Raw genomic sequence first — 19,166 nt, 5'->3', positions numbered from 1 at the left:
TGGAAGAGATAGGAAGATGGCTTTAATCCTCTGCTGGGAGAGGGTATACCTCAAGGACTGTGCCCTCCACTCCTAGGGGAACCGAGAGACTTTATATAGCCTGGGTCTCATGGTCTTAGAGTAAATGATGAGGCTCAGAGTAATGAAGGTCTTTGGGCTTCCCTGATGGCTCAGTGGTAAAGAGTCCGCCTGCCAATGTAGCAGACACAGGTTTGTTTCCTGGGTCGGGAAGATCCCCTGGAGAAGGAAATGGCAACCCACTCCAGTATTCTTGCCTGGGAAATCCCATGGACAGAGGAGCCTGGTGGGCTACGGACCATGGGGTTGCAAAGAGTCAGACATGACTGAGCAACTGAGCACACTCAGAAAAAGATAGTTCATTTACCACGTTGTGTTAGCTTCCAGGTGTTCAGAGCAGTGATTCAGTTATTCTACATATATATCTTTATTTTTTCAGATTTTTTTTTTCACCCTTCCCTTTTGACTGTAATTAACTGTGTGCCCTGGGAGAGTTATTGCTTCTCTGAACCTCAGTTTTCTCACCTGTAACATGGAAATAATAAGAGCTATCTCATAGAGGGGCTTCCCTGATGGTCCAGTAGCTTAAGAATCCACCTTCCAATGCAGGAGACTCGGGTTTGATCCTGGTCAGGGAACTGACATCCCTCATGCCGCGGGGCAGTTAATCCCTTGTGCTCCACGGCCTGTGGTCCATAAGAAGGGAAGCTTGCATGCTGCAACAAAGACCTAGAGCAGCCAAAAAAAAAAAGAAAAGATTTAACCTGGCAGTCCCTAGCACAGGTCTGATACATGGAAGAAGGAAGCTAACAGTCATAGCCACAGTTGCAGCCCTGCCCCCCAAACATAATAGGTGTTAAATGCTTTACATGAGTAATGTGATCTAAACCTCAGGGCTCCAGGAACCAAGGACTATTTTTATCTCTATCTTATAAAGCAAAGAAACTATAAAGCTTAGAGAGATTAAGTAACTTGCCCAAGGTCATTCGGTTAGTAAGTGACAGCAGCTCGGAGACTTGAACCCATTTTTTTCCCACAGCAGACTGATCCTAAGCCCCACGGCCTCTCCCCAGGCTTCCTGGTTTTTCTCTAGACTCACATCCCCCTGCAGATGGCTCACTCCATGTTCATCTTTATAAGTGGCCTACCTTGGAGATTTATGGAGCCACAAACGTGTTCACAGGGGAGGCATCTGATCAGGTTGAATGAGACTGAGCAAAGGGGAAGTGATTTCCCAGGGTCGGCGTGGGGGCTCAGTTCAGCAAAAATCTGCTTCCTCTCCACCACACACACTTTCCTCGGGACGTCCCTCATAGTCCAGTGGCTAAGACTCAGCACACAGTGCAGGGGGCCTGGGTTTGATCTCTAGTCAGGGAACTAGATCCCACATGCTGCAACCAAGAGTTTGCATGCTACGACTAAAGATCCTGCATGCTGCAACTAAGACTGGGCACAGTCAAGTAAATAAGTATTAAAAAAAAAAACCCAAAAACTGTCCTCTCTGCAATGATGGACAGTTAGGCCCTTGGGGATTTCAGGATAGCTACAGCAGGTCCAGGGTTTAGGGAGGATGGCTAGTCCTAAAGGCTGCTCTGACCTGCCTGGGCAGGAGTCTGGTGAATTACAACAGAGGTCAGTAAACCATACAGGCCAAAGGCTGGTCCTCTGCCTGTTTTTATAAATAAAGTTTTATTGGAACACAGCCGCGGCCATGTGTTGATGTATTGTCTGTCTATGTTCACGCTGCAATGGCAGTAATTGAGTAGTTGTGATGGAGACCACATAGCCAAAAAGTCAAAAATCTTCGGGACTTCCCTGGTGGTCCAGAGGCTAAGACTCGGAGCTCCCAATGGGCCTGGGTTTGATCCCTGGTCAGGGAACTAGATCCCACATGCTGCAACTAAGAGTTCACATGCTGCAACTAAATATCCCAAGTGCTGAAACTAAGACGTAGCACAGCCAATTAAATAAATAATTTTTTTTTTGAAGTCAAAAATCTGTGCTCCATTGGCCTCTGAGTTAGGGAAGGCCTCACCCTGCCCTCTGCATGATAATCTCTGTTTGGGCTGCTAGAGGAGATTCATGTTTTGAATAGGAGACAGTCTGGCGGAGGGGGTGTGTGGGTGTCTCTCCAATCTGATGGGCTGGACTTGTTCAGGGTGGGAGTGGGTTGAGGTCTCAGTGGTGCTGACTCAGGACCTGGGTCATGTTTCACTTCTGCCCTCAGCCTGTCATTGGCCACTGGGCAGCTGCAGACCCCAGCAGAGAACCACCGGTTCCCTCTGTCCACCAGGTCCTGGGCAGCTCAGGAGGAAAAGACAGAACTTGTTCCCAGCACACGAAGAATTTCCGGCCCCTTGCCCCAAAATAACTGCAGCCGGAGCCTGGGGGCAGGAGGTAAATTCCAGAAGGGTGAGAGCCGCTGTAACGTGAGCTCAGCTGTGACCTGGTGTACTCAGGGGCTCTGGATCTCCGCCATCTCACCTCCCCCTTCTTCAGTATCCTGGGGACCCGCCCTCCCATCACGGGAAAACGACAGTGGGTGTGGACACCCCCTGTTAGGAACAACAGCGGTCTCCTTATTTGGTCCTTTTTCTTCCTCCTGAAGTCTCCATGGACTGTGCCCCCAGCCGCTTTCCCAGACCTGGGAGGGGCTGCGAGCAAGGGAGGGCTTGTCCTGGGCAGACTCCAACCCCATGGGGAAGTCTGCACCCCCACCCATGTGCAAGGAGCTCCAAACAGCAAATAAACAAGTACAAATGCGCACAGCCCCATTCCTCCTTGCTGCCTAGTAAAGGTGTGCCAGCCCGCGCTGTGCCCCTGGGCACTGAATACAGTTGGCCAAGGCTGGCCCCGGTGTCTGCTGAGCTATCAGAATGCCCAGAACCCCCAGCTGCAAGCTGGCCTCTTGGGATGATGGCCCCGGCGCCCAGCCCTCTTACCCGGGTGGGCTGCTGCCCTGGCGATTGATTTTTTAAAAATGTGTTCTATGCTGACTCCACTCTGTCCTGTAGCATCCCTCTCTCTGGCACCACGGCTCCTTCCTGCAAGCTGGTCTGGCCAGAGAGTGAGGGAGAAACATATGTCTCATACGTGGGGTCTCAGAAGGGGAAGGGAGGAGCCAGCCAACCACCTGGAGTCACGCCGTGCCTCTGTCTCCCACCTCCCCCTGGAACCCAGGTCCCCATCCCAGCTGATTTCATTGGCATCCTCGGACTAAAAGCTGGGCCAAGAGACCCACAGACAGACATAGGAGAGCTTAACGGGGCTGGAAATTTTTTGAAGACCCCAAAATACATTATTGCATTGCCATATTTAGTTACTGTGAACCTTTATAAACTTTTCTTTTTTTTCAATCACAAAAAGGAATTCATACTTGTTAAAAAATTCAAAATAAGATCAGAGTTGGCTGAAGATAAGACATGTCCTCCGACCCCTCTTCTCCACTGTCCCCATGCCATTCCTCACAGAAGCCAGTCTGGGCTGTATCTGTCCAGGTGTTTTCTGTACTTGCTCATTGGAGCCTCGCCACAATTCCACGAGATGGGCAGGTCTGACAGCGAAGTTGCCAGTTTACAGGGGAGCAACGTGGGGGCCCCAGGTCTAGCATCAAGAGCAGAGGACCTGGGAGTGGAAGGAGCTGAAGGACAGCGAGGTCCCCAGTCCCAGGACGGTCTCCGGTCCCAGGAAGGTCATGGGGAGAGGGTGGTGCCCGCTCCAGGCTCTGGACGGACCAGCGGGAGCTGGTGGAATCCACTTCCACTTTAACTCTGCTCTTAGCTTCCGTGTTGAGTCACAGCTTTGTCTGTTCTAGAAACCAGGGAATTGGAGGGCGGTGTATGCAGACTTGACAATCACAGGACAAGACCACACAGATTCCCTCTCCACCTTCAGAAGAAAAGATATGACCTTTCATCAAAGGTTATTTGACCTTGATAAAAAACATGTTTGCAAGGGGTAATACTATGCAGGGTAAGTCAGAAGTGCTGTGATCATTTTACTGTCATAGAGGGAATACAGGACTTCCTGGGTGCTCCCATAGGTGCTCCTGGGTGCTCCTGTGCTTTCACTGCAGGGCGTGTGGGTTTGTTCCCTGGCTGGGGAACTAAGATTCCACAGGCCCTGCAGCATGGACAAAAGATTTTTAAAAAACTATAATGTAACACACCATGTGAACGTAAGACCTCCATCACCTCATGTTATCCAGGAGCTAGTACTTGCCTCTCAAGCACTGGAGTTATTCCTTTCCACTATGGAGGTGGGGAGCACATATTCTAAAAACTGTATTTTCTTTCTCAATATGTAACATATTCACACAGTTCACAAGGTTAAAGTTATAAAAAGGTATCTAATGAAAATGCTTGTTCCTAAAAACACCAATGAAACCAGTTTCTTGGGTATCCATCCGGAGAGATTCTTCGGCACATTCAACCAGACAAGCACATATATGGTTTTTTCTCACCCTTTTTCACCCAAGTGGTAGCATGCTGTTTGATTCATTCATCGAGACTGGAAATCAGTGAACCCCGTAACCTGTTCTTCGGCTTTGCTTTTCTTGTGTCTTCCCACGTTACAGTGTCTGAGCTGTGTCTCCATATCCATCCATCCATGGTTCTGATTCTTTGTCTGGCTGCTACATTCCATCACCTGGGCATACCATGAGGGTGGACCCATGGAGCACACCTCCAAGTCTTGTCATTCTCGTAAGCAACGCCACCTGTCGCTTCACCAATGTGCAGGCATAACTAGAAGCTGTACATCCAGAAGTGGAATTGCTGGGTCAAGGAATTTGTGCATTTAGTAGAGAGTGCCAAATTACTATCCAGGGACATTGTATGGGTTTACAATCCTGCTAGCAAAGCATGAGAAAGCCTTTCTCCACCCTTGCCAACTCAGTGCGTGATCAAACCTTTGACGTTTGCCAGTCAGCTTGGTGGAAAATGGGACCTGGGAACAGTTTTCGTTCGACTCTCGTTCTAAGCGAGGTTGAGCATCTTTTCGGTGTCCAGCTCTGCTGCCAGCCTCAGTACCTCTCCCCACGCAGCCTAAGGCCATGGCTTGCTCGCTATCCCTTCTGTAAGATCCAGGACTTGGTTTGTTTTCTGTCGGCCAGCTTCCTGCTGAGTCACTCACGAGAAGGAAAGGGCAGCCGGCTCAGGTTATTCTGCTCTGGGAGCCATCCGAGCCGCCAGTCCTGGGAGGACCTTGGGCTCCGGTATTCCCTGTGGGCGCCCAGCACCATGCACTGGATTATTGCACCTGTCAAACCTCGGACCCCTGGATCCCCTGGGAGAGATGGGGTTTGTAAGTGGGGATCAGGTCAGATGTGCGTGCCAACTGGGCATGGAGAGGGCCCAGCTAGATTCAGAAAGGGGGCATTTGGAAGGAACTAACGAGAGCAACGTCCTAAGTTACAAGCGACAGAATGAGAGGAAACACGCTGGGTGTACAGAAGGAAAGACTTAAGTTGTTGGAAACGATTTGGGGCAGAAAGGGTGGTGAGCCACAGTGAAGGAATTGCGGGGGATGTTGGGAAAAGATTCTCACTTGAAATCTCTAAATGGGGACCTCCCTGGTGGTCTAGTGGTTAACACTCCAGGCTTCCATGTCAGGGAGTTCTGGTTCGATCCCTGGTCGAGGAACTAAGATTTTGCATGCTGTGTGGCCAAAAATAAAAAAAAAAAAAGAAACAAACAAAATCTCTACAGATACATTCTGAATGGGATGTGCTCACCACTGGTTCCTCATCTCATCACCACTGCAGGGTAAGTGCTGAGATCTGCCCGGATGGGAAGCAGGGGTGCCCCCTTGGCTACACATGGAGGATTCAGGGCTCTTGTGTGGCCACCTAGACACATGGGGAAGCCCAGGGAGCCTCGCTGACCCTCTCTGAGTGGGTTCTGGGCATCTGTGGGACAGCCCAGGTCAGTTTGTTGTCATTAGCTCAGCTGGTAAAGAAACCACCTGCAATGCAGGAGAACCCTGGGTTCGATTCCTGGGTTGGGAAGATCCCCTGGAGAAGGGATAGGCTACCCACTCCAGTATTCTGGCCTGGAGAGTCCCCATGGACAGAGGAGCCTGGTGGGCTGCAGTCCATGGGGTCACAAAGAGTGGGACACGACTGAGCAGCTAAGCAACTGAGTGCACAGCAACCTCCAAGACAGCCTATGCGTTTGGTTGGATTTTTGCACACAGACTGGAAAAACCAGCAGGAGCCAGTGGCTAGATTGCTGGGCCCTGGGGAGTCTGCCACTATTTCTTCCAGGCTTCAATCAAAAGCAAATTTGCCCTGGAAATTGCTGAGGCAGAGTCATCTTCTTGGAGCCGTCTGAAGCAAGGGGCTGCCGTGTAAGTCTATGTGCTCCAGGGCATCCTGATTCCAGTCAGAGCTGGGCTGTGGTATTCATGAGCCACCACCGGGGCCTGTCTGGGGCCTGTTGGACCTGTTCTAGGTGGCTTGACCATCCACAGTCAAGCCTGTCCTCTCTCTGCTGAGGCTGGAGACCTGGGCTGTACTCCAGGTGTGGACAGCCGGTTGGGGCTCTTGTATCTTGGTCCCCACTCCAGTCCCTTCCCAGGCTCCCCGTGTGGCTGCTTCAGACAGAGGATGGGTTCTTTACACCGGAGATCACCACGGGCACAGGAGAGGGCACCCCCGGGCAGCGGGAAGGGCGGGGCTGCCTTTCTGCCGACTCCTCGGAGTCTTCTCCACCTCACATCACTAAGCAGAGCCTTCAAGAACTGCAGTTACAGAGGCTCTCCTCCCCCACGCCTCAGCCTCCCCAGGGCGGGGTGGGGGGGGATCCAAAAAAGTTGAGGTTGTCCCTGAGGCCACCAAGAATCACTTAATTGCTTTCCGAGAGAGTTGTCACCTCCCTCTGGTCTCCTCCCTTCCTCCAACTAGCCTGGCCACCTCTGCTCCCAGCGCCGGCAGCTCTGGCTCAGATAGTTGAGCCTGAAGACGTGTGTTCCCTGGCTGTGTCCCAAGGAACCAGAGGCCTGGGTGCTTGCTTCTCCAAATATATGGCTGCACCACCTTTGCTGAAAAAAAAAAAGAACCCTATGTTTTGGGGAAATAAACACGCATTTTTCTGTGAGCCAGGCGCTCATCGACAGTGGATGGATGGTGGCCCAGGCCGGCTGAGTCAGCCAGACTCAGGAGCAAGCAGAGAGTGTGAACCAGGACGGGGACTGAAGCCAGCCAAGGGCAGTGCAATGCAGGGAATATCTGGAGGTTTTCATACCAGGAGTTTAGTCAGCACCTTGCACAATCTGATTCAGGTCGAGGGCCAAGTAGAGGGATACGTATCATAAAAAGTGGGCTGAAAAGCAGTAACAAATAGACCCCAAAAGCATAATGGTCTAAATATCTTAGAAATTTATTTCTTACTCTTTTAACACACCAAGGCAGGGATTCTTGATTGGCCAGTGGCTTTTCTCCGTATGGTGATCCAGGGGCCCAGGCTCTCTCCGTCTCAAGGCTCTGCTGTTTTCACTGTCACCTCCATCCAGCTGGCCGAAGAGAAAAGGATGGATGGGGGAGGCACACCTGCTTCCTTCCCTGCCTCCTAAGGCCTCCGCACACATCTCTTTGGCTCACATACTATTGGTGGGAACCAGTCACATGACCACACCTGGTTGCAAGGGCAGCTGGGAAATGTAGTCTCAGCTCCTTAGTGACAACTCGACACTATGAAAGGGGAGCAGGGATTTTGATGGACAGCTCACCATTTCTGCCAAAGGATGAATCAAGTCACGTAGATCATGGGACCAACAGAGAAAGCGAAAGCAATCCATTCTGAGCTTTAAGGAACTCTCTGGAGGAACAGTCTCGGTCCTGGATCAGGGAGTACTAGATAACTTGCTGGAAGGGATTTAGCTTTTGTCAAGGACTGAGTGATCTAACAGTTCAGCAGAATTTCAGGAAAAGTTAACAGAGAAGCAAACATATAAGAAACATGGGTAATTGGGCCTAAGAAGCCACACCGTTCACCTGCAATTAGTCTACTGATGACTAGTTTGTGCCCAAACTTCCTAGTCCAGTGATAGGGCTTGGGGCCTCTGAGTGCACACTCGGTTGCTTCAGTCGTATCCAACTCTTTTTGACCCCATGGACTGTAGCCCACCAGGCTCCTTTATCCATGGGGTTCTCCAGGCAGAATTACTGGAGTGGGTTGCCGTTCCCTTCTCCAGGGGATCTTCCTGAACCAGGGATCAAACCCGGGTCTCCTGTGTCTCCTACACTGCCGGTGGATTCTTTACCCACTGCGTCAGCTGGGAAGCCTGGGGCCTCTGGCAGAGGCTAATGGACAAAGGTTTGGATGCCTCGGTGTGGAGGAGGGACAAAAACGGAGTGTAGGAGGAGCCTGCCACCCCCAGGTTGGGGGTGAGTCAGAATCATGCCTTTTCCTTCTCGCTTGGGTCAACATGCATGATGACCTGAACCCTTCACTGTGTAGGCACAATAGTTCCCTATTGCCAAGTAACAAGTCACCACAAGCTTAGGGCCTTAACAAGCCTGATCTATTAGCTCCCAGTTTTGTAGGTCAGAGGTCTGGGGTGGGCTTGACTGGGTCTCTGCTTAAGAATTGAAGGCCAAAATCAAGGAGGTGGTTCAGGGGAAGAATTCACTCTCAAGTTTATTTAGGTTGTTGGCAGAACCAGTTCCCTGTGGCTGTAGGACTGGAACTGAGGCCCCTGTGCTCTTACTGGCTGCTGGCTGGGATTCTGTCTCTGTTCCTGGAGGCAGCTCTCAAGTCCTTCCCCTGCAGCCCCCACGCCCTGACGACCCTGCCCCCTCCTTCAAAGCCACTTTGCCATCAGAGAAACTCTCTGCTTTTAAAGGGCTCTTTCAGTTTAGGTCAGGCCCATCCAGGTAACCACTCTATTTGAAGGTCTGTTGATTAGTAAATTTATTCTATTGTGAATCCTTTTGCCATTTAATGAAAAATAATCTTAGGGGCTTCTCAGGTGGTGCAGTGGTAAAGAATCCACTTGCCAATGTAGGCGACGCAGGAGACGTGAGTTTGATCCCTGGGTCGGGAAGATCCCCTGGAGAAGGAAGCAGCAACCCACTGCAGTATTCTTGCCCGGAGAATCCCATGGGCAGAGCAGACAGGTGGGCTACAGTCCGTGCGGTCTCAAAGAGTCAGACACGGCTGAGCGACTAATCACGCAATCACAGGGGCAATTCTCAGGGCGCATCTTAGAGTTCTGCCTTTCCCAATGCCTGGGACTTTGAGTCTGAGACCCGGAGTGGTGTCCTTTGGAGCTAAAGAGACTCTTTTGTCTTCCGGCTGAAGCGTTGTCCCACTTGGCTCCACCCCGTGTGGGTCGGTGACCAACAGGCCTGACCCCAACTCTTACCAGATACACTCTGGAGAGCTACAAATAGAGAAAAAAAAGGCACTCCTCTCCCTCGGAGAAAACTCCTTTTTCTGAAAGCCTCATGGACACAGGACTCCCCTAAGAAGGAGCTCAACACTGCACTGAGCACTCTACCCTGAGAGAAAGAATGCCAGGCCCTGTCTGTTGCTTGGCTCCTGGCTTCCTTGAGGGTCTGCCCTTAATTAGCTCCCAGAACTTTCTGTACCATGTTTCTAGCTCCTTTCAATGCTTATTCCTTGTAGCAAGGCCAGGTGGGGGGCCTCCCTCCACCCCCTTCTGGGGCCTTCTCCCCTTCAGCTATTCAGGAATGTAGGTGCCTGCAGTAAAAACCACTAAAGATGTTTTCTTAGCTGCAGGCCTGCCCACTGGGGCCCCTCGATGCAGAAGGACCCTTTGTGCAGATTCCTCCTCCTTCTTGCCCAGGAGCTGGCATCTCAGCCCCACCTTAGCTTCTACCTTGCTCTCCCCTCCTGTGGGTGAGTTTCAGGGCCTGGAGGACTGGAAGGGGCCCGTGTGCTGGAGGTAAAACAACCTGATCCAGAGCTCCCAGCAGGGGCCCTCTGCCCTGCCTGCAGCCCTTCCTTTCCCCTGGAGCCAGGCAGCAAGGGGGTGGGAACGATAAAGGCCCAGGTCGTCCCCCAGTTCAAGGGGACCCAGACTCTCTGCAGAGCCGGTGGACAGCACTGCATAGCAAGGGCGCTAAGACTGGTGAGCATGCAGGTGCCGTCTGCTCTGCTCGGAACTTCAAAGCTAAAAGGAAACTCTCTGATTGGCCAGACTGCCTGTTATCACTCATGCACTCGGTACCAATTTAATGGAGAATAACATCCATTTGTCAGGCACTGAGTAGGTGCCCGGAATCTGACAGCTTGGCTGGAGCATGGTTGGGAGGGGGACATGGGGAGAGGCAAGCTGAGAGCCTGGGAGCTAGCACCTCAAAGGGCGGGATCTTACCGGAGGCAATAGGAAGCCACCAGAGGGCTTTGTGTGGGCTTCCCAGGTGGCACCAGTGGTAAAGAACCTGCCTGCCAGTGCAGGAGACGTAAGAGACGTGGGTTCCATCCCTGGGTCTGGAAGATCCCCTGGAGAAGGGCACGGCAACCCACTCCAGCATTCTTGCCTGGAGAATTCCACGGACAGAGGAGCCTGGTGGTCTACAGTCCATAGCGTCAAAGAGTCAGGCACGACTGAAGCAACTTAGCACGCATCCATTCTTTTCCATCGTGGCTTATCCCAGGATATTGAGTATACCGCAGGACCTTGTTGTTTAACCATTCTATATGTAATAATTTGCATCTACCAATCCCAACCTCCCTCTCCATCCCTCCCCTACCTGCCTCCCCCTGGCAACCACAAGTCTGCTGTCTACGTCTGTGAGTCTGTTTCTGTTTTGAAGATAAGCTCATTTGTGTCATATTTCAGATTCCACATATAAGTGATATCATATGGTGCTTGTCTTTCTGACTTACTTCACTTAGCGTGATCATCTCTAGTCGCTTTTCTCTTTCCTTAGATTTTCAGGGAACCAAGCCCTCTGGTGGATGCCTTTCTGGGGAAAAGAAGAGAGAGAGGCTGATGGAGGCAGAGCCGCTTAAACCTCTAACAGCGGTGTGGAGGCCCTGCCCACTTCCTTTCTCTCGCAGCGAGTTTCGTTCACATGGTGTCAGAAGGGCCGTGAGTGGCAGTGGCGAGGGGCCAGTCACCTCCCCAGCCCTGGCTCAGGCTCCTGATGCCCAACCTTTGTGTGCACTGGGTGGGTTGGCTGGACGTTCAGGTCTTTATCAGTTGTGACCACACCCTCCTGTAAGGCCCCGGGGGAGAAAGCGGAACCAAGCCCTGGGAAAGATCAACAGCCACGCATTTTGGTCCTTCCGGGTGAAGCCCTTCCAACCTGAGGTCGTAGAGGAACTGAGGCTGCAGGGGCTGGGGCGGGAATCCCACGGGTCCAGGGACACCGCTCCCACATCCGGAAGTGGTTTCTTCCGCTTATTTCTGTCCACGGGACCGAGCAGCCACCAACATCCACCGGACCAGCATCACCCAGGGGAGCTGGCCTTCGTCCTGGGCTCTCTTGGCCTCAGAGGAATCCAGATCACAGTTGGTAGGGTTTGATTGCTCAGGCCAACCCCTCCCTTCAGAGGTACACAAACTAGGGCTTGTGGAACCTCAGGGCAAATACAGAACACACTGGCAGCCAGGTCACCTGACCCCCCACCCCAGGGTGGGGGTTGTCTGACCACCCCATCACCTGAGCTCACCCCATCACACGGCCCTCCCCTGCAGTGTGGTTCTCTCGGGTACTGTGTAACATAATATAATCACGGAGTAACTCCCAAGGACAGGGGCAGAGATCACGCGGCCGCCTGATAATTCTGCCTTCAACAGGGCTGGAGGCTCCCGTCCCCCTCACCTGGCCAGACCCTCAGGCCAGCTCCTGGGAGGAAGTGTCCTTCTCAGCTCTTGACTGCCCCTAATTACTCAGCGAGTTTGGACCAGACCTCCCAATACATCGATTAGAACAGGTTGGTGGACAGGCCAGTGGGCGGACGGCTTTTGTCTCCTAGAGGCGAGTTCCCTCCCACCCAGCTGGCCCAGACCCACATGTCTCAGCCTGTGGTTTTGGCTTCCAAGCCTGGAGTGCAGAGATGCCCATGGGATGCCAAGAGGGAAGATGCTCGAACATTTGACAGTTCTAACTGCAGCTGCCTTTCCAGCCAGGATCCCCCAGCATCTTATTCTGTTCTATTATTTTATTTGGCCATATCAGGTGGCTTGCGGGATGTTTCCTGACGAGGTATTGAACCTGGGCCACTGCAGTGAAAGCCCAGAATTGTAGCCACTGGGCTACCAGGAAACCACCCACCCCCGCCACACACACTTTCTTTTTGCCTTTCTACCTGGTTCCCTCAAACTTTACTATGCATTAACTTTAATAAATATTTATTGAGAGCAAGCTCAATGTACTGGCACAGGGGCTGGAGGCTAGGGGTCAGGACCCTTGCCTTCAGAAGATTGAAAGGAAAATAAATATAAGCTCAAAACCAGTGGCTTCCTGTCCAAATTCTGAAACGCACTGGCCCTATGACTTCGGCAAGTAATTAGCCTTTTTGATTCCTCATTTGCTTGCCTGAAAAACGGGTGATACTCATGGGTTGTTGTTGAGAGACTAAATATACAGATGGATCATGGCCAGGGTATCTATAAAAATAGATCTCTGGCCTGCAATCCGCGGCAACCATGCCAGGAAGCCGGCCTGCTAGCCGTAAGTCAGACTTGTAGGAAACCAGACCACTATCCCGAACACGTGGTCCAGAAAGCCAAACAGTAACTCCGGCAGCAATCATCCCAAGTGGGCAGGGCTTGATTAATGATTGACAGCTGCCCTAACTCACATCCCTGTTTCCAGCTTAGGACCATTCAGAGAAAACCAGGTATGCACTTCTAACCTCTCACATAGGACACCCTACTTTTTAAAACACATCAATTTACTTATTCAGCCTCTTCCACAACCTCCCTTCCCTCCAGAAGTGCTCCAGGGGCCACAGAGGCAGGGAGCCTTCCCTCTCTCTGTCCCCGGGTCTCCTCCAAACTCAGCGTACGCTGCAGGGGCATCTGGGCCCTCCATCCTGGACTTACCTTTTCTATGATACCTGGACCCTCCCTGTGGTCTCCTAAGGCGTCTCCAGCCTCATCAACCCCTTGTCTGTAATACAGTTGGAGGGATCCTTCCTGAATGTGATCTTAAGAACCATCAGAAGAAACTCAGCCTCCAAGAGAGGCCTCCAAGCCGGCACCGCCCACTTTTCCACCTTCATTCATTTCCCACTGGCATCAGCCCGTCCCCCACCCACCAGGCTTCGGCAAAGTATTCTGTGTTCTTATCTGACTCCAAGGATGAGAAGAAAGCAAAGCGGTGTGTGCTCTGCGCTCTGGACGTGTCTGCTCTGTCCCTCCCTCCTGGATCTGGGCTCCCCGCTAACTCAAGCACCTCCCTGAGCCTTGCACAAGTGAGATGCCCTGAATCCAGGGGTGAACAAACAGGCCTGGATCTGAGTCCTGCCTCACCACGAACGAGGTATGTTTTGTAGGCCAATTGCTTTAACTCTTTGACCCTCAGTATATGTCCATCTACGGGCTTCCCTGGTGGCTCAGACGGTAAAGAATCTGCCAGCAATGCGTGGTTCATCAAGACTAACGTTCATCGAGACTAAGGTTCATCAAGACCCTGTTTCGATTCCTCTGTCGGGAAGGTCCATGGGGTCGCAAAGAGTCAGACATGACTGAGCAACTAACTCACTTTTTTCACGTCCATATAGAAAAACAAAGGCAATGATTCTTACCTCCTGAGGGTTATTGTGAAGAGTCTATGAGATGGCGCAAACAAAATATTAAGTTACCTCCTGAGGGTTATTGTGAAGAGTCTATGAGATGGTGCAAACAAAATATTAAGTCTAGTGTCTGGTCCTGTGGCTTCCCAGGTGGCTCAGTGGTAAAGAATCCATCTGCCAGTCCAGGAGATGCAGGCTGGATCCCTGGGTCAGGAAGACCCCTTGGAGGAGGAAATGACAACCCACTCTAGTATTCTTGCCTGGAAAATTCCATGGACAGAGGAGCCCGGCAGGCTACCGTCCATGGGGTTGCAAAGAGTTGGACATGACTGAGCAACTAACACTTTCACTCGATGGGAGCCCACTTCTATTTCATCACAGAGGAGCTCCCTGGAGGGGAGGCAGCAGGTCTAAGAGGGAGGTCAGAGGTGTCAGAAGGCCAGGAGGCGTGCACACACACACAAACACACACATACACACACACACACACACACAGGTCCATGGGAGATTCACACACACACACACACACAGGTCCATGGGAGATTCTCAGAAGCTGCTGCTTATTCTGTGAGATGCCTCCCAACCAGCAGGCTGTGTCTCACCCTTCTACTCTCAACTGAGGTTCATCCAGGACTCGGGAGTTTGCCAATGGACTTGACCATAGGTCCCGTCTTGTCCAACCTCCACATCTTACAGATGAGCTAACTGAGACCCCTGGGGCCGGAAATGACTTTTCCAAGGTCATACAGTGCGTTAATGTCAGAGAAAGGTCCAGAACACAGGTGCCCTGGTGCCAGCTCACTGGGCTCCCCACCATTAAAGCCAAAATACTGTGCCATCACACCACCTGTCAGTCACTTCTCAAAAGTTGGGCCCCTGGAAGCGCTCTCGATGGAGAACTTACAAAAACACTTGCTTTAGCCCACCCCACGTGACGCTGCGGGCAATGCCTGCTGTCCCAAAGTGAACAGGCGACTGCTGGCACAGGACTCCCCAGCCATCTCCCCTCCAGCCAAGTCCAGCCAGCCAGGCGGGCACCTGAACCGGTTGGGGCACCCCGTCTGAGACCCTCAGTTCCCACGGTCCCTGGCCCAGGAACCCTCCCAGCCAGCCCTGTCCCAATGCCCCTCGACAGTGAGCCCTCTGATGCCAGCCCTCTTCCCACAATCCTGCCTCCCCTGGCCCTGGGAGACCCAGTCACTCAGTCCTTCCCTCTGGAAAATGAGCAACGCCCTGCCCTCCTCCACAGGGGCCTTGGAGTCTTCCCTGAGACCACAGCCTTCCATTAAAGCCGCCCCCACCCTCCGGGGAGTGGTGTGACCATAAGGAGCTGCAGTGCCAGGGCAGCTGGGCATTCCTCTCCCTGGCTTTGCCCTGTCTGCTAAATATACATCTAGGAGGAGTCTGGGAGGGAAACGCCACAGACCTTGTTAACTAGTTCACTTCCAGCAGCCGTGGAGAGAGTTGGGGGGCGGGGCGGGGCCAGGCCGGCAAGCGGGTGGAAGGAGTGCCCAAGAATGGAGGAGCCCTTGCCCAGGCTCAGCTGGAGGTGTGGGAGGCCCCGGCCGACCCCTCATGCCCGGCCAGGGTGATGGGACCTGGGGTCAGAGGTCAGGGGTGACCGTGGGAAGGGGACCAACCATGTCCTCATCACCCCTCCCCGCTCCTGCTCAGAGGACCCCGAGGTGGAGGAGGGCAGGTGGGGGCCCTAGGCATGAAACCCCTGCTGGCCACGAGGCGGAGTCAGGCTCTCACCCGCTTTCTCCAGGGGCACCGGGACCGTGGCCTGAGCTCCCCTTTCCAGGAGAAGGTGAGGGAGGGCCAGGTGGCGGCCAGCTCCCCGGGGAGCGTCCCCTTTCCCGGCTCCTTGAGGGGAGGTGTGATCAGACAGGAGGAGGCTCTGGACGAGCCCCCACAACCCCTCTTCCTTTCTTCCCTCCCCTGCAGGGTGCCCCTCGGCCAGACCTGCCTTCCTGCCCCTTCGGTGTTCTGAGAACCCCTGGGGCCCTGGCTGAGGGGCTGCAGCATCCCAGGAGCCCCGCCCCAGCCCCCCGGGTCCCAGCTCCGCTGGTGACCCTCTGTGGGGTTGGCAGGCCCCCTCCCCTCCCCGCCCCTCCCCCTCCCGCCGCCTCCCTCCATCCTGGCGGTATGGGGCTGAAGCTGAGGCTCACACTCCCCGAGTGGGCAGCGTGCCCTGGGCAGGAGCTGCTGGGGGAGCCTGGGACCCTAGAAGCACTGACAGAGGCCCTGCGGCTGCGGAGCCCGGGCAGGCCGGTGCCCACCGCGGGGAGGGCAGGCAGCCAATGTGGGATCAGCGGGAGGGGCTGCCCGGACCAGGCGGGAGGGACGAGGGTGAGGACCCGGCCCTTCACACACTGCCCCACGCAGCAAGCCTTTCCAGCCGCCAGCAGGACCTGGGGAAACCGCAGGGACGGTTATACCCCCCCGTCTCCGCCACCTCCCGGCTCGGAGGAGGGACGTGACTCCGTGGCCTCAGGGTGGAGAAGAGTGACTAGGGGACCGGTTGAGCCCTCCTGCCCAGCTGCTCACCCAGGAGCCTGGGTGGGGGTGGGGGTGGGGGTGGGAGTGGGGGTGGGTTTGGTTGGGGGTCTGGGGGTGGGGGGTGGAGGAGTGGGACGGGGTGGGTGGCTGGGGATGTGGGGGGGGCTGGGGGGTGGGAGTGGAGGTGGGCAGGCACAGTTTCTTGGCAATAACTTAGATCTGCCTGGAAATCGGCTTTAAAGGCCGGCCCCGGGCTACCAGGTCAGTCTGTGCATCCGGCCTATCCTGCAGCGCCCTCTGCCGTCTGAGCTCATAGCGACAGGACAAAGCGGGAAGCTGGGTTGCAAGACCCTCTAAGGATCCCAAGCTTCCCCGCTGACAAAGGAATCAGGGCCTTGGCTGGGGGTGGCGGTGGGATGCCAAAATCCCCAAGACACCCCCATGTCAAAGACCATCCCATTGTCCCTGCCGACATATATATATATCAGCCAGATCTATAACCTGGCCAACGAAGGGGCTCAACGTTTAATCCAGTAAATAAGTAAAGTTTTGCTCTCTGGGGGTGACCCCCTCCCCTGGTCATGGTTGCTGAAAATAGCAGATCCTCTAGAAGGCTGGTTCCTTGTCTCCAGCATGCCCCCTTCCACCGTTCCCCATCCCAGGAGCACGTGGACAGCCGTGGGGCCCTTTACCCAATGGACATGAACAGGGTGGAGGCTGGGGGGCTGGGGGTGGAGGCTGGAGCTGGGAGGTGGAGGAGGCAATGGCGGGATTAGGGGAGTGAGGTCGCCGCAGAAGCCCCTGGGACCACTGACAACCATGTGAGGGAGCAGAGGCAGTGCATGCAGGTAAGGGAATCTTTGGCAGTGCTGGGAAGCCGTGCAAACTTCAGTGAAAGTTGCTCAGTCGTGTCCGACTCTTTGCAACCCCATGGACTATACAGTCCATGGAATTCTCCAGGCCAGAATAGTGGAGTGGGTAGCATCTCCCTTCTCCAGGGGATCTTCCCAACCCAGGGATTGAACCCAGGTCTGCTGCATTGCAGGCAGATTCTTTACCAGCTGAGCCACAAGGGAAGCCTGTGCAAACTTGAAGCCCAACACAGAATGGAAAAAAAGCAAAAAATGCTGTTGGAGGCTAGAGCATTAAAGGGAAACCAGGAAACGTGGCAAAGAATGAATTTATTCTCCTGTCTGAGAACAAATAAGAGTGGAGGCCGGAAAAGTGGGCCAGCAACCCCGTCACAATTAAGAAAATGGAGAAAATTCTTCTGAACGAGGAGGAGATATTCTGTGTGGAATTTCAAAGCTCTGTAGCAGACTCCAGGAAACTTCTTGAGGGAAGACGCTTGTCCTCAGATGTTTCTTCATTATGTTTTAACCAAAAACATCAAGATCTTCCAAGAATCCAGGAAGAAAGGAGAAGTCACATTTAAGGATTCAAGACTGACATTGAATCCTGCTATACCAACCAGAAAGAAAGGTGGGGGACATTTCCTAAAGAGCTAAGAGAAAAATCCTTCTCGTCAAGAACTGGACATGCAGCCAAATGAACATTTCTTTCTGAAATAACCCTAGTGCTATGGGCCAAATTGTGTCTCCCTAAATTTGTAGATTGAAGCCCTAACCCCCCTGTACTTCAGAATATGAATTTAAAGAGATGACTGAGTTAAGATGAGGCTATTAGGGTGGGCACACATCCAATATGACTGGTGTTCTTTTAAGAAGAGGAGATTCGGGGACTTCCCCCGGCAGACCAGATGGTTAAGACTTTGCCTTCCAATGCAGGGGGTACAGGTTCGGTCCTTGGTCAGGGAACTAAGATCCCACATGCCTTGCAGCCAAAAAGCCAAAATATAGAACAGAAGTAATATAACAAATTCAATAAAGACCGTAAAAATGGTCCACATCAAAAAGATCTTAAAGAAAAAAAGATAAGGACACACAGAGACACCAGGGATGTGCCTGCAAAGAGGAAAGAGCTTTGGAAGACGCGGAGGAGAGCCATCTGCCAGCCAAAGGATGAGGCCTCCAAAAACAACCGACTTGCCAACACCTTGATCTTCCAGCTCATGGAACCGTAAGAAAAGTAATTTCTGTTGCTTAAGCCTCCCAGACCATGGTGTTTTGTTATGGCAGATCTAAGAAATGAATACACTTGGACACAGAGATCAGAAAACAAGTTGTCGACCAACTTCCAGACTAGCAGAAATCATATATATAGACTTGGAAATACATGACAAATAACTGTCCTCAGGTATTAACAAAGGGTTAAAGATAGAAGATAAGATCAACTAATAAAATGGAAAATGTGGGGCAGGGTGGGGGGAACCTATAAGGGAAAAACTTGGAATTTCAAAAAGGATTTCCATCAGCCAAGGTATTTTGGCAGGTGGGGTGAAAACGAGAAGGGCGACCCATACCCCAGAAGTGTAGTTCTCCAGAAGCCATTGAGAGTTTAATGACAAAAATTCACAAAGGAAACACGAGCGACTTTAAGAATACCTTTCATTCCCATTTCAGTGACTTGTTTATCACAGTGATGATCTCTTGCTTTCATTAAAGGTTATAAAGATACCAAAAAGGAACTGCTACCTAAAGCTTCGTGGGGAAATATGATGAGTGGTGCTAAGTCAGTCTTTAAGTCATGTCCGACTCCTTGTGACCCCACGGACTGTAGCCTGCCTGGCTCCTCTGTCCGTGGAGTTCTCCTAGTAAGATTACTGGCATGGGTAGCTGTTCCCTTCTCCAGGGGATCTTCCCAATCCAGAGACTGAACCCCAGGTTTCCCACACTGCAGGCAGATTCGTTACAGTCTGAGCCCCCAGGGAAGCCCCTCAGTTCCCAGATCAGGGATCAAACCCGTGTCACTTGCATTGGCAGATGGATTCTTAACCACCGGACGTCCCTTTCTGTCTCCTTGAGGACAGCC

This window comes from Giraffa tippelskirchi, chromosome 3, assembly GCF_054371585.1.
Source record: "Giraffa tippelskirchi isolate mGirTip1 chromosome 3, T2T-mGirTip1v1.2.pri, whole genome shotgun sequence".
In the NCBI taxonomy this organism is placed as follows: Eukaryota; Metazoa; Chordata; class Mammalia; order Artiodactyla; family Giraffidae; genus Giraffa; species Giraffa tippelskirchi.
The sequence above is the reverse complement of the archived record's forward strand: the minus strand, read 5'-3'. Positions refer to the sequence as shown.